At 49.7% G+C, this 21,468-nt stretch overlaps 1 protein-coding gene across 3 annotated transcripts in view; it reads right to left on the reverse strand.

The window, feature by feature from the left end:
* Positions 1-21,468, reverse strand: part of LOC143933531 (transmembrane protein 272-like) — a 154,206-nt gene that overhangs the window by 128,723 nt on the left and 4,015 nt on the right. The window contains exon 2 of one of the 3 annotated variants that reach the window (XM_077456451.1): positions 1,200-1,276. The exons of the other annotated variants lie outside the window; for them this stretch is intronic. The gene's annotated coding sequence lies outside the window, so the exon portion shown is untranslated. The remainder of the gene's footprint in view (positions 1-1,199; positions 1,277-21,468) is intronic. 3 annotated transcript variants of the gene reach the window in all.

The raw sequence follows: 21,468 nt of genomic DNA on the forward strand, positions 1-21,468 counted from the left end.
ATTGTATTCTCCAGGGTGTTTGCTAAAAAAACATATATAATGTTTTGGAGTTCTATGTAATTTTCTAGCAAATAAATTATGATTTTTACATGTAGGAGAGAAATGTCAGAATTGTCCTGGGTGCTCCAGAACACCTGATGGCGCTCCATGCATGTTGGGCCTCTGTATGTGGCCACGCTGTGTAAAAGTCTCACACATGTGGTATCACCATACTCGGGAGTAATAGCAGAATGTGTTTTGGGGTGTAATTTGTGGTATGCATATGCTGTGTGTGAGAAATAACCTGATAATATGACAATTTTGTGAAAAAAAAAAAAAAAGTAAAAAGAATCTTGATTTTGCAAAGAATTGTGGGAAAAAATGACAACTTCAAAAAACTCATCATGCCTCTTACTAAATACCTTGGAATGTCTTCTTTCCAAAAAGGGGTCATTTGGGGGGTATTTGTACTTTTCTGGCATGTTAGGGTCTCAAGAATTGAAATAGGCCGTCAGTCCTTCAGGTGTGATCAATTTTCAGATATTGGCACCATAGCTTGTGGACTCAATAACTTTCACAAAGACCAAATAATATCCACCAATTTGTACTTATTTTTACCAAAGATATGTAGTAGTATAAATTTTGGCCAAAATTTATGAAGAAAAAATTACTAATCTGCTAAATTTTCTAACAGAAACAAAGAAAAATTCGTTTTTTTACAGAATTTTCGGTATTTTTTCTTTTATAGCACAAAAAAAAAAAAACCCAGCGGTGATTAAATACCACCAAAAGAAAGCTCTATTTGTGTGAAAAAAAGGACAAAAATTTCATATAGGTCCAGTGTTGCATGACTGAGTAATTGTCATTCAAAATGCGAGAGCACCGAAAGCTGAAAATTGGTCTGGTTATTAAGGGTGTTTAAGTGCCCAGTGGTCAAGTGGTTAAAAGAGGCACATCTATGTATGCAGGCATCTGGGGTAAAGCTGTCCACATAGAGCGTCCTCCACACCACCGGCTCTCACTGCTGTCAGTCTACAATTGTGACAGGGAAGACTAACCTGCAGTAGAGCGAATGAACCGCTTGTGAAGCGCAGCGTGGTAGATGGCGGTGAGGAGTACGGTCTATGTGGACAGCTTTACCTCGGATTACTGCATACTTTTCACAATTCTCAGCGCTGTCGCATTTTGAATGACAATTGTGCGGTCATGCAACACTGTACCTAAATCCTTTTTTTCCCCACAAATAGAGCTTTCTTTTGGTTGTATTTGATCACCTCTGCGGTTTTTATTTTTTGCGCTATAAACAAAAGAAGAGTGACAATTTAGAAGAACATTTTTTACTTTTTGCTATAATAAATATCCCAATATGAAAAAATTTTTTTTTAATTTCCTCAGTTTAGGTCGATATGTATTCTATAAATTTTTGGTCAAAAACAAAATCGCAATAAGCATACATTGATTGGTTTGCGCAAAAGTTATAGCGTCTACAAAATAGGGAATATATTTATGGCATTTTTATTATTATTTTTTTCTTAGGCCGCGTACACACGCGCGGACTGTTCGCCCAACTTTGTCCGTCCAACAGTTTCGGCAAACAGTCCGCTCAAACTTAGCATGGACGGACATGGCCACACACGACGGACGAACAGTTTGCTGAAACCGTGCGCGATGACGTGAACGGCACGTACGACGGGACGAAAAATACGACGTCCTATACACTGCATTATAGCTTTCGGCGTGAAAATCCTTTCTGAGCATGCGCGAGACTTAGTTGGCCGAACAAGCCTACACACGAGCGAACAGTCCGCTGAAACCTTGTTTCAGCGGACAGTTTTTCGGAATTTCCGTAAGACCTTGTTCGTCCAACTGTCCGCTGAAACTGTCCGCTGAAGCCCCACACACGAGCGGACTGTCCGCCCAAACACTGTTCAGCGGACAAGGTTGGGCGAACAGTCCGCCCGTGTGTACGCGGCCTTACTAGTAATAGCGGCGATCTGCAATTTTTATCATGACTGTGACATTGCAGCGGACACATCTGACACTATTTTGGGACCATTCGAATGCACTGATTACTGTATAAATGTCACTGGCAGGGAAGGGCTTAACCCTTTCATGACTAAGCCTCTTTTTGGCATTTGGTGTTTACAAGTTAAAATCCATATTTTTTTTAGAAAATTACTTGGAACCCCCAAACATTATATATATATATTTTTTAGCAGAGACTCTAGAGAATAAAACGGAGATTGTTGCAATATTTTATGTCACACGGTATTTGCGCAGCGGTGTTTTAAACGCAACTTTTTGGGAAAAGGAACACTTTCATGAAAAAACAGTAAAATTAGCCCAATTTTTTTGCATAATGTGAAACATAATGTTACGCCGAGTAAATAGATACCAAAGATGTCACACTTTATAATTGCACACACTCGTGGATTGACGACAAAGTACGGTACCTAAAAATCTCAATAGGCGACTCTTTAAATTTTTTTTACGGTTACCAGGTTAGCGTTACAGAGGAGGTCTAGTGCTAGAATGATTGCTCTCGCTCTGACGATCGCGGTGATACCTCACATGTGTGATTTGAACACCGTTTACATATACGGGCGCGACTTCCGTATGCATTTTCTTTGCTTCACGAGCTCGCGGGGACGGCGGGTGCTTAAAAAAAAATTTTTTTTTTTTTTTATTTATTTTATTTATTTAAAAATGACTAAATTGTTTTAAAAAAAAAAATGTATCACTTTTATTGCTGTCACAAGAAATGTAAACATCCCTTGTGACAGTAATAGGTGGTGACAGGTACTCTTTACACTTCAATGTATTCAGATCGCCGAAAATGGCGATTCTGAATACCGTATATATTTTTAAAACCGGCGCCATTGGCAGCTGAGTAAACGGGAAGTGACGTCATGACGTCGCTTCCGTGTTTACTATTAGGATACTGGAGCGAAGCCGATTACGGCTTTGTTCCAGTTCCTCCCCAGCAGCCGGAGGCAGCGGACGTTGAATCGGTGCTCCCGATCGAGCGGGAGCACCGGTAAGGGCCGGTTCACACAGCGAGCCGCGGCGAGGCGTCTCCGACTTACCTCGCCGCGACTTGCGGGGAGCTCAGCGGCGACTTGCAGAGGACTTCTGCATAGAAGTCAATGCAAGTCGCCCCCGAAGTCGCCCCGAAGTAGTACAGGAACCTTTTTTCTGAGTCGGAGCGACTCGAGTCGCTCCTCTCAGAACGGTTCCATAGTACTGAATGGGGGCGACTTGCGGGAGCGAGGCGAGGCGAGCCGTGTCGCCTCGCCTCGCGTCGCAGTGTGAACCGGCCCTAACAGTGACGGGAGGCAGCGGGAGGGGGGGACGTCCCCTCCTGCTCCTCCGGCATAACAGCCGGGCGGCTTTTAGCTGCATCGGTTGTTATGGCTGGATAGCCAATCGCCCGCTGAAAAAAACGGTACCGGGATGATGCCTGCAGATGCGGACATCATCCCGGTATACCCCCGAAAGCCGATCTGCATACGCTCGGCGGGAAGGGGTTAACACTAGGGGGCAATCAAGGGGTTAAATATGTTACCTAGGGAGTGATTCTAACTGTAGGATGAGGGGTCTCACAAGGGTGCTTCTCACAAGGGGTATTCCTTTGTACTGGGAAGACACAATCTTTCTCCTCTCCCCTGACATGACCAGGGTAGTCTAAAGGCCCCCACTATAACCTGTTACCCATTCCACTCCAACCTCTACCCCCCATGTTTTACCCATAAGTAAGAGACCACACCTTGCTTTGGAGTAAAATGGCCATAACAGCCTTTATTACAAACCTCAAATACTCCAACCAAAAATATATAAATATATATCTCCATAAATATATATATACAACCGAAAGAATGTACAATATAAAATATACTTAATAAACATAAACATATAACCAATAACACAAATCTGGTAACGAAATAACATATAGCTAACATGCCCGGTCTGGTGATCTCTGACGGTGACCCATAACTTTACCAACCCAACAAGTCACTGCGGTACCCACTTCCCACTTCTCCAGGCCTCCAGCTGTGACTGCTCGGAGACAACCTCCGCAGTGACAACCATACCGGTATTCCCTCCAACGTTCAGGAATACACCGGAGGGACCCATCTTAGCAATTGGCCCCCCACCCCATAGCAGATGACTTCTGATTTTACCGCCAACCGTCAAAGACCACCAGACACACACCGCCAACGTCCAACTCCGACTGCACAGCTGTCATGACATCCGATCCACGGCACCTGGAAGAAAAACACAACAACAACCAAACACCGCAAACTCAGAAAAATAGGGAGGGTGGGTGGGACAACTGCCTCCTCTCTGGTTCTCCTCCGTCGGACTGAATTAAGCTCCACCCCCTCCACCTTTTATACGGCTCCGCCCCCTCCATACAGCAGACTCTCCCAGCTCCTCCTACCGGCCTCTGCCTACCTCCCAATTAACCCCCTGCTGCCCTTATACATCCCTGTCATGCCCGGCCCTCCGTTAGTTTCCTTGCAGTCATGCACTCCGGGCCTCACTTGACCAGGGTAGTCTAAAGGCCCCCACTATAACCTGTTACCCATTCCACTCCAACCTCTACCCCCCATGTTTTACCCATAAGTAAGAGACCACACCTTGCTTTGGAGTAAAATGGCCATAACAGCCTTTATTACAAACCTCAAATACTCCAACCAAAAATATATAAATATATATCTCCATAAATATATATATAACCGAAAGAATGTACAATATAAAATATACTTAATAAACATAAACATATAACCAATAACACAAATCTGGTAACGAAATAACATATAGCTAACATGCCCGGTCTGGTGATCTCTGACGGTGACCCATAACTTTACCAACCCAACAAGTCACTGCGGTACCCACTTCCCACTTCTCCAGGCCTCCAGCTGTGACTGCTCGGAGACAACCTTCGCAGTGACAACCATACCGGTATTCCCTCCAACGTTCAGGAATACACCGGAGGGACCCATCTTAGCAATGGGCCCCCCACCCCATAGCAGATGACTTCTGATTTTACCGCCAACCGTCAATGACCACCAGACACACACCGCCACAGCCCAAAAGGGTGACTACCTTACCCTTGCGGGCCACCTCACACCCGCAACGCCCTTCGGATGCCCTCCTGTAAACCCAAGGACCACAAATCAATCCCCACATCGGACAAATGCACCCCATCCCGCCTAAGGTACATGCCCACATTGCACTCCAGTTTCCGGTGGCGAACCACAATCCTGCCCTGATTGGCCACGAATCGCCCAATAACCTTGTTAACCCTAATACGGGTCTTCTGAATGCTTGACACCGAACGGGCCCAACGCCATGCCGTCCGCGCCACGATGTCCGACCACACCAGTACCGTACCCGGAAAGCGGAAACTCAGCCGCAGAAAGTCAGACTTGATGTCCGCAAGCAAGTCCCGGATCTTCCTGACCCCCAGGTCATTCCCCCCCGCGTGAACCACCAGCACCGCCGGGGGACCCCCCCCCCCCCCCGAGACACATGTCTCTCCACCTCCTCCACCAAACTACCCCAGCGCAGCCCAGGGACACCCAACCACCGCAAACACGCCTCCCCCCAAGAAATCCCCAGTTGCCTGCCCTCCGGACGCTGATCTCCTCTCCTGGCCCCCCAACACACGTAGGAGTGGCCCACGATCCAGACGAGGCGAGCCGGACCTCCATCTGAAAGAAAAACCAACAGCGTAAAAAGCACCCCAACCCCAGGAACAGCGTCACCCCAGCGAAATCGACACCACCTCAACCACCCCAAACAACCCACAAAGAGAAACCCCCCGGGGAAGGAACGAACACAGCGAGCAGAACAAAAACCCCACACATTAACAGACACATAGGAAAACAGAACAACGCCTGCAACCCCAGGACAGGGATCGCAGTAAAATTACCAACAGAGCGCTTAGCATCTCCCATGGCGGTTTGCGTGTTGTTTTCTTTTTTTTTTTTTTTTTTTGAAAGAGCCCATAACGCTACAATTAAAGTAATACCAAGTGCGGCCTGACGTAAGAACGGAAACGCCGCGACTCCCACCTCCCAATCCTGCGAACCGCCGCCTCATCCAGACCGCACCGGGCCGCCTCCGTGGCCGCCCCGATCCGGAACGAATGGGACGCAAATTCTCTCCCATCCAACCCCACCGCCCGCAAACACTTACGGAAAACTGAAACAAGCTGGTATCTTGACAAGAAGGACCCCTCTGCGTGACACAGGAATGGACCCTCCCCCCCACAACGGACAGCGTGAAAGTCCCTCACCGCCGACACCGGGCACACCCCGGATCCCGGTAAAGCAAACAGCGACACCAGCACCCCTTTCCCCAGCTGATCCATTTTGGACCTGAGCAGCCAGAGGCCAACCCTGTCCGCCCCCAAGCGAACCTCCCCGTCAAACAACCCTCCGGCCACGCGCTTGGACAGGCTAACCAACTCCCCAACGCGAAAAGCCCCATAGAACGCCAAGGAAAAAGCCGCCCTAAACAAACGCACCTCATAATCCGAAGCACACACCCCTCCCAACTGAGCACTGCAACGTAGCAAACGTCACAGGCCTCCTCGTATCCTGAGCCCTGCAGCGCCTGCGATAACCCTTCAACGCCTGACGCACCCAAAAATCCTTCGTCCAGTCTTCTACCCGCAACAGCTTAAACAGAAACGTCAAACCCGCCAACTTCCGACCAATCGCAGACACCGACGCCCCACACTCCATATTCCGAGCCACAAAATAGATCACCAGCAACCGCCAATCAGAGCCCCGATCAACCACCCCCGCTTCCCGAACCAGACCAGACCATTCCGACCAAACCTTGGAATAGGCCAACCAGGTGGGCCCACTCACTGACCGCCGAAACCATCCGGCAGCGACTCCAAGGGCAGCTTCCAGATCCACTCCGGGCAAGGCGCCCTGTCCGCCTCCGCGCCCGGCGCAAGCTCCCGGAAACGGTCCCACTGAAAACGAGACAAGGAGTCAGCCAACCCGTTTTCCACGCCCGGGATATGAACAGCGTAAATAAAGACATTAAGCTGCAAACAACGCAGGATCAACTGCCGCATCAAACGAATAACAGGAGGGGAAGAAGCCGACACCCGGTTCACCACCTGCACCACCCCCTGCACCACCCCCATGTTGTCGCAATTAATGCGCAACTTCAGATTCCGACACTCCTCACCCCACAGCTCCATAGCCATCACGATCGGAAACAGTTCCAACAGGACCAGGTTGCCCAGGAACCCCGCCGCCCGCCAAGCCTCTGGCCAAGGCTCCGCACTCCACCGTCCCTGGAAAAACGCCCCGTAACCCGAGGAACCCGCCGCGTCCATAACCAAATCCAAATCAAAATTACTGACCGGGCCCGCCATCCACATGGCCCGGCCATTGTAAGAAGCCAAAAACTCGTTCCAGACCCGTAAATCCACACGGTGCTCACCCCCCAGCCGTACGAAGTGAGTGGGAACGCTGACACCCGCCGTCGCCGCCGACAGCCGCCGGCAAAAAATCCGCCCCATGGGAATGATTCTGCAGGCGAAATTCAGTTTACCCAAAAGCGACTGCAAGGTCCGCAACTGGACCTTACGCCGAGCCTGAATCTCCCGAATCTCCCGCTGCAAATCCAACAGCTTGGCCTCTGGCAGCCGGCACTCCATAGCCTGGGAATCAATCACTATCCCCAGGAAACTCAGCTCAGACGTCGGACCCTCCGTCTTATCAGCCGCCAGGGGAACCCCAAACCTGCCCGCGATGTGCTGCAACGTGGACAACAAAATCGCACACACAGCGGAGGCAGGGGGGCCCCCGCAGAGAAAATCATCCAAATAATGAATGACCGACTCCAGACCCGCCGCATCCCGCACCACCCATTCCAAAAAGGAGCTAAACGTCTCGAAGTACGCACAGGAGATCGAACAACCCATCGGCAGGCACATGTCGACAAAATACTCGTCGCGCCAGCAGCACCCCAACAGCCGAAAGCTATCAGGATGAACCGGAAGCAGCCGAAAAGCCGACTCCACATCGGCCTTGGCCATCAGTGCCCCACGCCCATACCGCCGCACCCACCGAACAGCGGCGTCAAACGACGTGTAAGAAACAGTGCACACCTCAGGGTCGATGAAATCATTCACCAAACCCCCCTTCGGAAAGGACAGGTGATGAATGAGCCGAAACTTCCCCGGCTCCTTCTTGGGGACCACCCTCAACGGGGAAACCACCAAGTCGGGCCATGGTTTGTCCGCAAACGGCCCCCCCATGCGCCCCAGCGCCACCTCCTTCCGCAGCTTCTCGTCCACCACCCCCGGACGCTCCAACGCCGACTTCAAATTCTTGGCACCCCCGGCAACGAGCACGGAATCGGAAAGCCATCCCGAAACCCCGCCTCCAACAACCGAGCTGCCGCCCTATCCGGATACCTACTTAGAAAAGGGAGCATCCTTGCCAGCATCACCGGCGTCCTCCCTCTTCTGAGCGGCATCCCCGGCCCGCTTCCCCTTACGGAAACAGCGGGACAACGCGTGGGCCCCACCGCAACCTGAACACTCGTGCTTAAACTTGCACTTGCCCCCGAACTTGCAGGCACCCTCGTTGTATTGCCAGCAAACCCCCCACTTTTTTCCGGCCGACAGTCCCGAGGTAGGCGCATTCCCGGCCCCCCCCTGAAAAAACTGAGGCGCAGCCCTCGCCGAAGACATCAGCCTCATCCAAAGGCTGATGTCCTTATGGTCCCAACGCCGCTCCGGCCGCACCGCCTTGCGCTGCCGAAACTGCTCGTCGTACCGGAGCCACGCCACCCCCCCCCCGTACGCCCGATGGGCTTCACCGATCGCATCCATGTAACAGAAAAGCGCCGAGCAATGCTCGGGGTTTTTCTCGCCGATGACACTCGCCAAGATGGCAAACGCCTGGAGCCAGCTGGAGAACGTGCGCGCAATCAGCCGATACCGCCGCTTCTCCTCATCCTCCTTCTTGGAATCGTCGGGCTTGACCCTATCCAAGTTGAACTTCTCCAACGGGAGAAGCGAGAAAATCTCCACAAACTCCCCCTTCCAAATCTATCCCGGACCTCCTGTTTCAAATGGGCCCCCAGCGGGCCCTCAAAACACACGTAAACCTCGCACCGCGCCGCGTCGGCCAACCGCACGATGTCCTCCCGCACAACCGCATCCTTCTTCCCTCCGTCCGCAGCCGCCACCACCACCGACGCCACTGGCGGCACGGCCTGCCCCCGGTCGAAGCGACCAACCAACGCCCGCAGACCATCCATCAGTTCCCGCAAAGTCCCGGCAGAGTCCCCCCCCCGGCACCCTCCCTCCCGAGACGCCCGCCCCCCCGGCTCCCCCCCCACCGGCGGCACTGGCCCCCCCGTGCCCGCCTGTACCACCCCCAACAAGCCCTGCAATGCATTCGACAAGGACAACGCATCAGGGGACTCACCTGGCGGCCCAGGGGCGTTCCTCACAGCCGGACCGGCGACAGCACCGCTAGGACCCGGCAGTTCGTCCTCGTCCGAGACCTCCCCTTCCGAGCGATCATCCGGTCCCCACGTAGGCGGGGGTGTAAGCCCCCCGGGGGAAGAGACCCCAGAGGCCGACGTAGTAGCCCGCAGGGGAGCAGCCTCACTCACGGCCGATCCATCCACGGCAGCATGGCGATGCGGACCAGCCCTGCCAGCCCCCTGAGCAGCAGACCCCCGGGCGCTCCCTGATCCAAGATGAGAAGAGCAGCCCGCAGGCGATCCTCGTACCTGCCCGGGCCCGGCAACCCCCCCTGTCCCGAGCATCTGAAGCCACAGCAGAGCCATCCCGAGCCGCCCTCCCCCCCACAGCAGAGCGTCCAGCAGCAATAACAACATCACCCCCCCCGCAGGCAAGATGGCCGCCCGCCGTCCACGAGGCCGGCCCCCCCGCCCCTCCCCCCCCGGGTACGCGGCGTGAAGACCGCTCAGCACCCCCCAAAGTCCCCTGGGACCTCTTCGCCGGTGGGAGGGAACGATCCTCCCCAGGGCTGCGTACTAAACGAGGCCCGGGAGAAAAACGCGCCGGAGGCCTAGACCTCTGCGCGCGCGGCAGCACCTCACCCCTCCGAACGTCTGCTCCGTCCGATCCGACCGATCCCGCCAGTCCACCGATCCGAGCCCGCAGCCAGTCCGGTCCACGCTCCTCCGCCTGACGCCGCAGGTCCGCCAACAGCCGATCCACTTCAGACATCTTCAGAGGAGCAGCGAAACAACTGCCTCCTCTCTGGTTCTCCTCCGTCGGGCTGAATTCAGCTCCGCCCCCTCCACCTTTTATACGGCTCCGCCCCCTCCATACAGCAGACTCTCCCAGCTCCTCCTACTGGCCTCTGCCTACCTCCCAATTAACCCCCTGCTGCCCTTATACATCCCTGTCATGCCCGGCCCTCCGTTAGTTTCCTTGCAGTCATGCACTCCGGGCCTCACTGGATGTGGATTTGTGTGTTTAAAAACACCGATCCACATCCTAGCTCTATTACTAGCACACGCCCCCTAAATAGGCAGGAAGCCCAGGACATCATATGATGCCCGACCAGGATGGGAGACCCCTCCTGTGGACATCATAATATCTTGGGATCTTCTTTGAAGGTCTGGGCATGAACGTGAAAATGGTGGATAAGCTAACTGTCCACAACCTGATAATGGTTATAGCTTAAATTTTGTCATATTGCCTATACTGAAGTTAGGTTTAAGCCCCATACACACTATCAGATTTTCTGCTGATTTTTCCTCCAGATTTACCAAAACCATGTAGTGCAAGGGCCTGCCTGATTCATACAAATTGAAACTCCTAAGGTTTGAACTCATATTATATGGTTTTGGTAAATCTGAAGGAAAAAAATCAGCAGAAAAACTGATAGTTTGTATGGGGTTTCAGGGTTCAAGCTTATAAGACAGTCTTTCTCAACCTTTTCATCCCAGAGGAACCCTTGATATAGTTCTCCAGTCTTGGGGGAACCCCTGCTAACATTTATAAACCTACAACCCATGATACAGTAGTGTGATGGTCAGTGGGAAGAATGGTCCTTATACCTATGGTCAGAGGCGGCTCTAGGCTTTGTGAGGCCTTAGGCAAAAATTAGACATGAGGCCCCACTCACGTCCATAAAGGGAAGAATAATTAAAGCAATAAAAATGTAATACTACATTGCAATGTACAGTATAAAATTAACTGATGGCAACCCATCCATGGCCAGTCCTCAAGGATTCCAGTATGGTATTGGATCATATCTCACCGGCGAGCTCACCCAGACCATCCTTCCCTTTCCCAGGCTGTGCTCTGCTCTCAGCTGGGTGTGTCTTGTCAGCAGACCACCATTTGTGAGTGGCACAAAGATAATATTGACAGCTCAAGGTGGCAGCGCCATCCTTCTTCCCAATGCTGGGCTCTCTCCACCAGTGGCATAGCATGGGTTGTCAGCGCCTGGGGCAAGGCAAGTAATTTACGCCCCCCTAACCCATGGACTTTTAGCTCTGGTCTGGTCACATGATCCCCCGTGTCAGTCATTAGTGGCTGCAGGGGAGAGGAGAGAGCGCTTGGCAATGGATGGTAAAGCCTGGAGTGGTGACGTTATGCAAATCTTTACCAGCCACTGTTGTAGAATGCTTGGGCCTGCCCTCTCCACCCTACTGGTAAAGGAGGCCATCCATCAAAGTGATAAGCCAATAACAACCTTTGGAGCCTTACCACTTCCTCTGGCTAGTCTAGATCTGTATATGATAGAGTTTTTGGGGGCTCAGGTCTCCTGAATGTTCCCCCAGGTAGGTAACAGGAATGCAACACCTATAGGGCCTTTTTTATGCCCTGAGATAGTTTGGATGGCTTAAAGTTCACCTTTTCCCAAAAAATTAAAAGCTGAACTAACTCTAAGTATCCTGGCCACCCCTCTGGATCTCACTGTTCATAGTGCCCATGAGACCCCAGGCTTCTGGTGTAGAGGGCAGTGGTCTTTACACAGTACATGACCCTGGAGGAGGAGGAGGAGGAGGGAGGGGGGAGAGGACAGAGGAAGGGGTGTAGAGAGGATATGGGTAGGGAAAAGAAGACAAAAGGAGGGGGAGAGAGAACATAGTGAGGGGATGGGGAGAAAGGACGGGGGGAGAGCGGGGGGGCAGGGAAGGGAGGGAGAGAGGACAGAGAGGGAAGGGGGAGAGGAGAGAGAGAGAGAGAGAGAGAGAGAGAGGGGGGACAGGATAGAGAGAGGGGGGAGAAGAGAGCGGACAGAGGGAGGGCGAGAGGATAGAGAGAAGGTGGGGGAGGACAAAGGGGAAGGAAAGAGAGGGGGAGGGAGTGAGAAAGGGCAGAGAGAGAATGGGGGGGACAAAGAGAGGGAGGGAAGGGAGAGAGGAAGGAGGGGGTAGAGGAGAGTGTGGACAGATGGAGGGGAGGGGGAGGGTATAGATAGAGAGAGAGGAGGGGGGGAGGGGGGGGGGGGAGGAGAGGGGGAGAGGAGAGCGGAGAGAGGGAGGGGGGAGATAAGAGAGGGAGGGGGAGAGGAAAGGAGAGAGTGGACAGGGGGAGGGAGGCAGAAAGGACAGAGGGAAAGAAAATGGGGAGGGAGGAGAGAAGACATAGGGGGAATGATAAAGAGAGGGAGGGGGAGAGAGAGGAGGGGGGAGGAAGGAGAGAAGAGAAGAGAAAGTGAGGGGTGATGGAAATAATGGGGGGGAAGGGGGGATAGGAGGGTTAGAGGGCACAGGGAGGGGGGATAGAGGGGAGGGTAGGTAGAAGGAGAAGAGGGGGAGGGGCTGACGTGATAATTAGGATAGGTGGGCAGTGTTGTACTGTAGGATCGTAGACAGTGGAAGACTGTCTCTGCGCTCATGGGTGCCGCCCTCCCTATCTATGTGCCCGGCCCCCTGATCCACATACAGGGCGCTGAAAGAATGGATTCCCATGATTAGAGCTGGAGGCTCTAATAGGCTTAAAAAAAAGGTGATGTTGGGGTGCAGAGCATTGCGCTCCAAGCCCACCCAGTTGTCCTCCCGGGCAATCAGGAAGCAGGCCATGAGACCCGTCACTCGATTGGCCGAATGAAGATGAGATCCGATCGGCCGACAGGAGGAGGAGGGAGGAGACACTGGGGAACAGGGGGGAAGAGAAGCTCGCTATATGGGGTAAGTGCAAGCCCTGACTGACTAACCTGACTAACGGGGGCGGTGGGTGCCGCCCCTGAACTTGGGGGGACCCACTGTGCCATCTGCGACCTGACAGGGGGCTGGCGGGGGGTGGATTGTTTGCCAGCCCCCCCCCCCAAAGAAAACACCAGCCACCACTGTTTGCAGATAAAAATCAGGGTGTTCTGAGCTCCTCCTCCTGCCATCCAGACACATGTGCTCTCACCTACACTTCAAATGGGACTTATATACCATGCTTTCACCCCCAGCCCCACAATAAGTGCTCCTCCTTCGTAGACATGCTGGTGATTGTAGTCCCATAGTCCCGCCCAGCCTCCACCTCTATCACACACAGCCCTCTACTCACTGTGTGTGTACTTCTTCCAGGGCTCCCGAGTCCCGCTACCGCTGCCCGCAGGTCCTGCTGTCTGCATCAGCAGTATGATGTGATGTGTCGGGCAGAGAAGAAAGCTTTGCCTGACACGAGGCTTTGGCCGAGATGAGGCTGCAGGGGAGCAATTCAGGGACCATGGTGCCTTGTATCAGTGTCCGTCCTGCGCGGAAGGGTGGGGGGCGGATCTTTAAAGCTTTCATCTGCTGGACGGACACAGATGAAGGGCATGGTTCCTGTAATTATTCACCGCTGCAGCGATTCCCCCTCAGTGCAGGCAGGCAGCGCTGCTAGTAGTGTCCCGACTCCCGCAGCCGGCTGTGGCATCAGACCCAGGGACAGCACGGGTCCACCAGCTGCCCAAGTTACGGCAGTGCTCCCCTTTCTTCAGTAGGCAAATTGTGCGGTCGCGAGGCCCCTGTGAGCGCGAGGCCTTAAGCGATCGCCTAATTTGCCTAATTAAAGAGCCGCCTCTGCCTATGGTCATTGGTAAGAATTACCTCCTTACAGATAGCTAAAAAGATCAATGGTGTCAGTGGGAACTTATCCGAGAGGCAGAAAAGGCCCAATATTGAAGGAACCCCTAGCAACCTCTGGAGGAACCCTAGTTGGGAATCACTGTCATAGGAGGAGGTGGATATTGTTTGGAAGAACTCCACATCTCATTTATATTTTCCTAACTTTCCTTTGATATAATGCTCATATTTAGCAGTTCTATTCTTTCAAAGTGCAGCAATCAAATAGGAAACATTGCTAAGATAAGAAATGAATTGTCTTCACAATGTTGAATAATGAGTTTAATAAATTTATTGATACAAAACTCAGCTAATTCGTCCCAATCTTTGGTCAGATCATCCTCTAAAAAAAACACATGTTTGAGGATGTGCAAATCTCTAGGAGTGATTTTGAGGTCTAAGTACCTATTAAAAATGAAAATGTCCAACTATTGTATAAACTTAGCAGGAACATCAAGATAATTCCTTAAATGTAAAAAAGGGAGTGCATAAAGAATACAAATTTTGAGCTGGCTGCACACCCCAAATAGAATTATACAAAATATACAATAGATTCTCCTTGGGGTTTTAAAGCAGCAATGAGAGACAATGTTAGATAAAAAAAAATGTTTTTGTTTATTTTATTAACCCAAAAAGCTCTGGTGTACATGTGTTGAAGCAGCAAGGTAAATAGAATTTTGAACTGAGGGTACAATCCCCATGCCGGCGGCGTTCCTTGATCGCCACTGGGCTGCGTATGGGATCGACAAGGTGTCCACACGTAGACAATGGTGTTTGTGACCGGTCCTTGCAGGGTCCGCTGTGGCCACCACAGACTTTTTTCTGAACCTGCTGCTCTCTGACATACTGAGTCCCTCCCTCCCTCAGCCCCGATGGGATGGACTGGGCCTCGGCTCAGCCTCTTAGCTCCAGTCCCTCCTGTGTTCTGTGTAGAGAGAGATGTAGATCTAGCCAGTGTGGCATCGCCCACTCAAGTGAAGTGGTGGTGGAGTCCTGCCGGCGTGCGGTGTGATCTGTGGGACTGTCTGGGGGAGGGACTTGCTGTGCAGTGGGCCCCACACGCACGTGCCCCGTAGCGGCCGGGAAGCTGAGGATGTCATATGACAGGATAAGAGAGCCACCTTGCGGCTGTCATTTGACTATATGGGAAGAGGTTACAAATTTGTTAAAAAAAAGGTTTAAAAAAAAATCATTTTAGGCCTGAAGATTACACAAATCCCCCAAATATTATACACTTTATGAAAGCAGACACTTTACAGAATAAAATAGTGGTAGTTCCAATTTTTTATGTCACACAATATTACCACAAACAATACACTTATGCCGTGTACACATGGCCGGACTTTTCATCGGACTGAACTCCAAAGGACTTTTCGACAGAGTTCCAACTGAGTTTTGCCAACATGGACTTCACGCCTACACACAATCACACCAAAGTCAGATGGATTCGACCATGATGACATACAACTGGACTAGAATAAGGAAGTTCATAGCCAAAAGCTGCCCTAGCGTCGGTTTTCGTCCATCGGACTAGCATACAGAAGAACTGATTTTTCGACCGGAATATGTTCTAAATCTAAAGTCCGTCTGATTTTTCGAAACCAAAGGTCCGATGAAGCCCACACATGGTCGAATTGCCCGACGGATTCGTTCTGTCTGACCTTTGCTGTCAAAAAGTCCGGCCGTGTGTACATAGTTACATAGTTAGTCAGGGTTAAAAAAGACACAAGTCCATCCAGTTCAACCTTAAAAACAAATAAATAAAATAAAAAATAATTGTACAATCCAATATACCCAAAATCTATGCCCACAATTGATCCAGAGGAAGGCAAAAAAAACCCCCAGCAGAGCATGCTCCAATTTGCTACAGCAGGGGAAAAAAATTCCTTCCTGATCCCCCAAGAGGCAATCGGATTTTCCCTGGATCAACTTTACCTATAAATGTTAGTACCCAGTTATATTATGTACATTCAGGAAAGTATCCAGGCCTTTCTTAAAGCAATCTACTGAGCTTGCCAGAACCAACTCTGGCAGGAGTCTATTCCACATTTTCAGAGCTCTTAGGCCGCGTACACACGGGCGGATTGTCTGCCCAACTAAGTTCGGCAGACAATCCGACAGACAGTCCGTTCAAAATTAGCATGAACGGACTTGACCACACACGATGAGCAGACAGTCCGCTGAAAGCGTGCGTGATGACGTGTACAGCACGTACGACGGGACTAGAAAAACGACGTCCTATACACTGCAATGCAACCTTCGGCCGTGTAAACCCTTTCTGAGCATGCGCCATACTTAGTCCGTCCAACTTGCCTACTCACGAGCGGACTGTCCGCTGAAACCAAGTTTGGACGGACAAAACCAAGTTTGAACGGACTGTCTTACGGAAATTCCGTAAGACTTTGTTCGTCAGACTGTCCGCTGAAAAAGTCCGCTGAAGCCCACACACGAGCGGATTGTCCGCTGAAACACTGTTCAGCGGACTAAGTTGGGCAGACAGTCCGCCCGTGTGTACGCGGCCTTACTGTGAAGAAGCCTTTTCGGATTTGAAGATGAAATCTCTTTTCCTCTAGACGTAAAGAGTGCCCCCGTGTCCTCTGGGTGGACCGTACAGAGAATAACTCAACACCAAGTTCACTATATGGACCCCTTATATATTTGAACATGTTGATCATATCCCCCCTTATTCTCCTCTTCTCAAGAGTGAATAAATTTAGTTCCTCTAATCTTTCCTCATAGCTGAGCTCCTTCATGCCTCTTATCAGTTTGGTTGCCCTTCTCTGCACTTTCTCCAGTTCCCCGATATCCTTTTTGAGAACTTGAGAACTGATGCCCAAAACTTAACTGCATATTCCAGGTGAGGTCTAATGATTACTGATGATGACTAATGATTTGAACAGGGGCAAAATTATATCTCTCTATCTGGAGTCCATACCTCTCTTAATACAAGAAAATACTTTGCTCGCTTTGGAAACAGCAGCTTGGCATTGCATGTTGTTATTGAGCTTATGATCTACCAAAACCCCCAGATCCTTCTCCACTATGGATTTCCCCAGTTGTACTCCCCCTAGCATGTATGATGTACACGGCATTAGTGAATTTTAGAGCAAACAAACTACTAAATTACCCAATTTTTTGCTAAAATATAAAAGAGGAGGTTGCACCAATTAAATAGATACCCAACATGGCAAACCTTAAATTTGTGTGGGCCAGGGAAATGGTGACAAACTTCAGTACCCTATATTTTCTAGAGGCTATGCTTCAAAAGCCCCCTATAGTTCATCAGTTTAGTGTTCCGAATGAGGTCTTGTGCTAGAATTATTTCTGTCACTCGGGCATACGTGCAATCGACACAAGCGTTTACGTTCCTACGTGCATATACGTGGGGGTGGGGGGGGAGCCTCAAAATGTTTTGGGGGGGGATTTAATGTGCTTTGGTTGCAGACATAGGATTATATGTGAACCCACCGCTGTCAGGTTCATACTACATAGGGACCTGGCAGCGAACAAATGTATAGTGCACTAAGAGTATAATATAGTATACTCACCTGCCCTCTATCCATCCATAATAATGCATGTGCTTCCACTATGGAGGCTCTCAAATAGTTAGGATTGCAGATAATACCAGGTTTCCGTGAAGTGGCTCTGCAGCTTACGCAAGTATTTGCAAATATGTTCAATGCATACTGTTAGCCCTTGTACACACGGTCGGATATTCCGACAACAAAATCCATCAGATATTGTGCGAAACTTGTGTTGCATACACACGGTCGGACAAAGTTGTCGAAAAATCCGATCGTTCAGAACGTGGTGCCGTTATTTAGTTACGACGGGACTATGTTCAGGCTAGTAGCCAATAGCTTTGGTCTAGGAATTTGATCAGACCATGTGTGGCACTTTGTCCGATCAGAATTCTCTACAAACGATAGGACAAAGTGTTGTTGGAAAATTTTATAGCCCAGCTCTAAAACTTTGTCGGTCGGATATTCCGACCGAAACAGTCTGATGGAGCCCACACACGGATTATCCAATAACACGGTCCGATCGGACATTTTCCGTTGGAATGTCCGACCGTGTGTAGAAGGGCTAAGACAGGACAATTTGGTTGGTTGCAGGTTGGAAAGTGGAGTTGGGGTTTTTTCTTGGTTTTGTTTGACATGCATCGCCCTTTCATGTGCTCCTTGCTGCAAAGGCCAGTTATGGGGGGGGGGGGGCAGTAGCCATTTGTTTGTACTATTGGAATACTGGTGAGGAGATGCATTGGACACCTTTGCTGCCATTGTGCTATATGCTGGGTGTCCATTGCACTCCTGTACCTTTAAGGAGGGTTGGGCTCCCTCTAGGCTCACCTGCCCTCTATATCCATTATAATGCATATGCTTCCACTGTGAAGGCTCTCAAATAGAGTTAGGACTGCAGATAATACTGGGGTGCTGTGAAGTGGTTCTGCAGCTTACACATGTATTTGCAAATGTGTGCGAACCAGACCCCTGTTTTTAATGCATACTGTTAGCCAGGATAATTCGGTTGGTTGCAGGCTGGTCGGTAAGTTGAGCTTGGAATTTTCTTAGATTTTATTTGATATATTGTAATGCATTTTCCATACAGTTCCCATTAGGACATTTATTTATGCATGTTTTTATTTATTATTCACTTATGCACATTCATATTAATACATAGAAATATTCATAACTGACTTTTAATGGATTTCAGCTTTAGACTCCATGATTTTTTGTATGTCTTTTAATGCGTGAAATCATTTCCTCTTTTTTTTTCATTTAATGATGGTGGTACTATGTTTTTATTAATCATGTTTTTATTAATCATGCATAATTGTTTACATTTTTTACATATACTTATTTTTTTATAATTTTTTTTTAAATTATTTTTATAACTGTATATAGGTCTGTTGCACAGGGACATACTGATGTTCTTACTCAAGATCTTGTTGACAAAAAGATCCTGAATAAAATGTTTTCAAAAGACCTTGTGTATATTTGCATATTGGAGCAAAAAGGCACATAAGCGTGTACAAGCTTAAAAGGTGCGTAAACACGTAATATATTGTATGGGACAATTTCATCACCTAATGTTTTTATATGTTGTGTTCTTCCACCATTTCTGTACTGTGCAGAATAATTGTTCACATAGATGTCACCTTAACCACTCGAAAGATGGCTACAGCGCGGCGCTTAATTGCCGGGAGGGTGTCCCTGGATGTACTCCTGTTTACTTGTTCCACACTCGCCACCGCAGTCGTGCAACAGGGAAAATCTGTGTTGGCCGTGTCCCTTGGCCAATCACAGATCGTGTTAAATGGCCAATCACAGTGGATCTCATATGTAAGCATGAAATCGTCTCTCATTGCCGGCTCTCCCTCCTCACACAGAGACCGCATGTGAGGAGGGAGAGCATCTGTGCTGCAACTTGAGTGAACACTAAATAAAACACAGTGCCCACAGTACCTGACAGTGCCACCTGTCCCCAGTGCCACCTGTCAGTGTCACGTGTCATCTGTTATCAGTGTCACGTGTCATCAGTGCCATTAATTAGTGCCACCTGTCATCAATGCCACATCAGTGTCACGTGCCATCAGTGCCACGTATCAGTGCCATCTGTCAACAGTGCCATATCAGTGTCACGTGTCATCAGGGCCACGTATTAGTGCCATCTTTCATCAGTGCCAGATCAGTGTCATGTGCCATCAGTGCCATTTATTGGTGCCATCTATCATCAGCAGTGATGTAAGTAACTCAGTTAAAATAAACGGAGTTACTTAACGCAGTTAATTTAGAGGGTAACGAGAAATCAAACTGATTACTCTTCGCCTCATGGTAACTCAGTTCCCATTACTTGGGCAGCGTTACCTCAACTACATCTACCGCCATGGCCGCGCTGCCTGGCCGTTCGTTTCGCCATGGGGAGGGGGGCTTTCGCCCACTGAGCTGAGAAGAGGCTGAGACTCAGAGAGACTGTCTAGACCACCCCATCCCGCCCCGCCTATCCAGAGAGAGGATGTAGGGAGGCGGGTGGACACTGAAAAATGAAGTCAGCTGACCAGCTGACACCAATTGAGTGAAGGGGAGGGTCTCTCTCTCCCCATGAGGAAAGGCATCCCTGGAGGCATTCAAGTAAGTGACTATCTGATGATTCAAATTGCAGTGCAATCGATCCATCCCAAGTTCTCCACCACCTCTGCTTCTTACTGATCCCATCCCTACCCACCCACCATCACTTCTACAACAGAGGTGATGGGGGGGGATATGATAGGGATGAGATCAGTGGTGGTGGAGGATGGGATCAGTAAGAGGCAGATGTGGTGGTGGGAGACGATGGCACCACCACCGATGCCACCCCCCCAAGTACTGTACACCACCACCACTGCCACCCCCCCAAGTAACATTGCTGCCTGCCACCCCCCCCCAAGTACCACCGCTGCCACCCCCCCAAGTACTGTGCACCACCACCACTGCCACCCCCTCAGGTACACCACCACCACTGCCACCCCCCCCAAGTGCCACCGCTGCCACCACTCAAGTACCACCGCTGCCACCCCTGTCACAGTTACTTTGCTGAGTAACTATTACTTTTCCAATGTAGTTACCGAGTTACTAATGCAATTAATCCTTGGGAGAAGTAAGTTGTAACTTAACTAATTACTTTTTTAATGTAAGTTGCCCAACACTGATCATCAGTGCCACATCAGTGTCACGTGTCATCAGTGCCACATATCAGTGCCCTCTGTCACCAGTGCCACATCAGTGTCACATGTCATTGTCCTGGTGCTCCAGTGGCTTCAAAAGTGTAATAGGTAGTCAACAAGTTAGATGTGTAATTTATGCTCCTAGAACACCTGATGGTGCTCCCTGCATGTTGGGACTCTCTATGTGGCTAGGCTGTAAAAAAGTCCCACACGTGGTATCGCCATACTTAGAAGAAGTAGCAGAATGTATTTTGGGGCATCATTTGTAGTATACTCATGCCATGTGAGAGAAATAACCTATTACAATGACAATTTTGTGGGAAAAAAAATCTTCATATTGCAAAGAATTGTGGGAAAAAATTACAACATCAAAAACCTCACCGTGAATCTTACTAAATACCTTGGAATGTCTGCTTTCAAAAAAGGGGTCATGTGGGGGGTATTTGTAATTTCCTGGCTTGTTCGGTTTGCAAGAAATAAGATAGGCCACCAGTACATCAGATGTGATCAATTTTTTTATGATTTGCACCACAGCTTGTAGACTCTAACTTTCACAAAGACCCAATAATATCCACTAATTTGGGTTATTTTTACCAAAGATATGTAGCAATATAAATTGTGGGCAAAATTTATGAAGAAAAAATAATAATTCACAAAATTTTATCACAGAAACTAAGAATTTTTTTTTTTTTCAAATCTCCAGTGTTTTT

This window comes from Lithobates pipiens, unplaced genomic scaffold (assembly GCF_037356315.1).
Source record: "Lithobates pipiens isolate NorthernLeopardFrog02 unplaced genomic scaffold, aLitPip1_a1.2 Scaffold_10, whole genome shotgun sequence".
In the NCBI taxonomy this organism is placed as follows: Eukaryota; Metazoa; Chordata; class Amphibia; order Anura; family Ranidae; genus Lithobates; species Lithobates pipiens.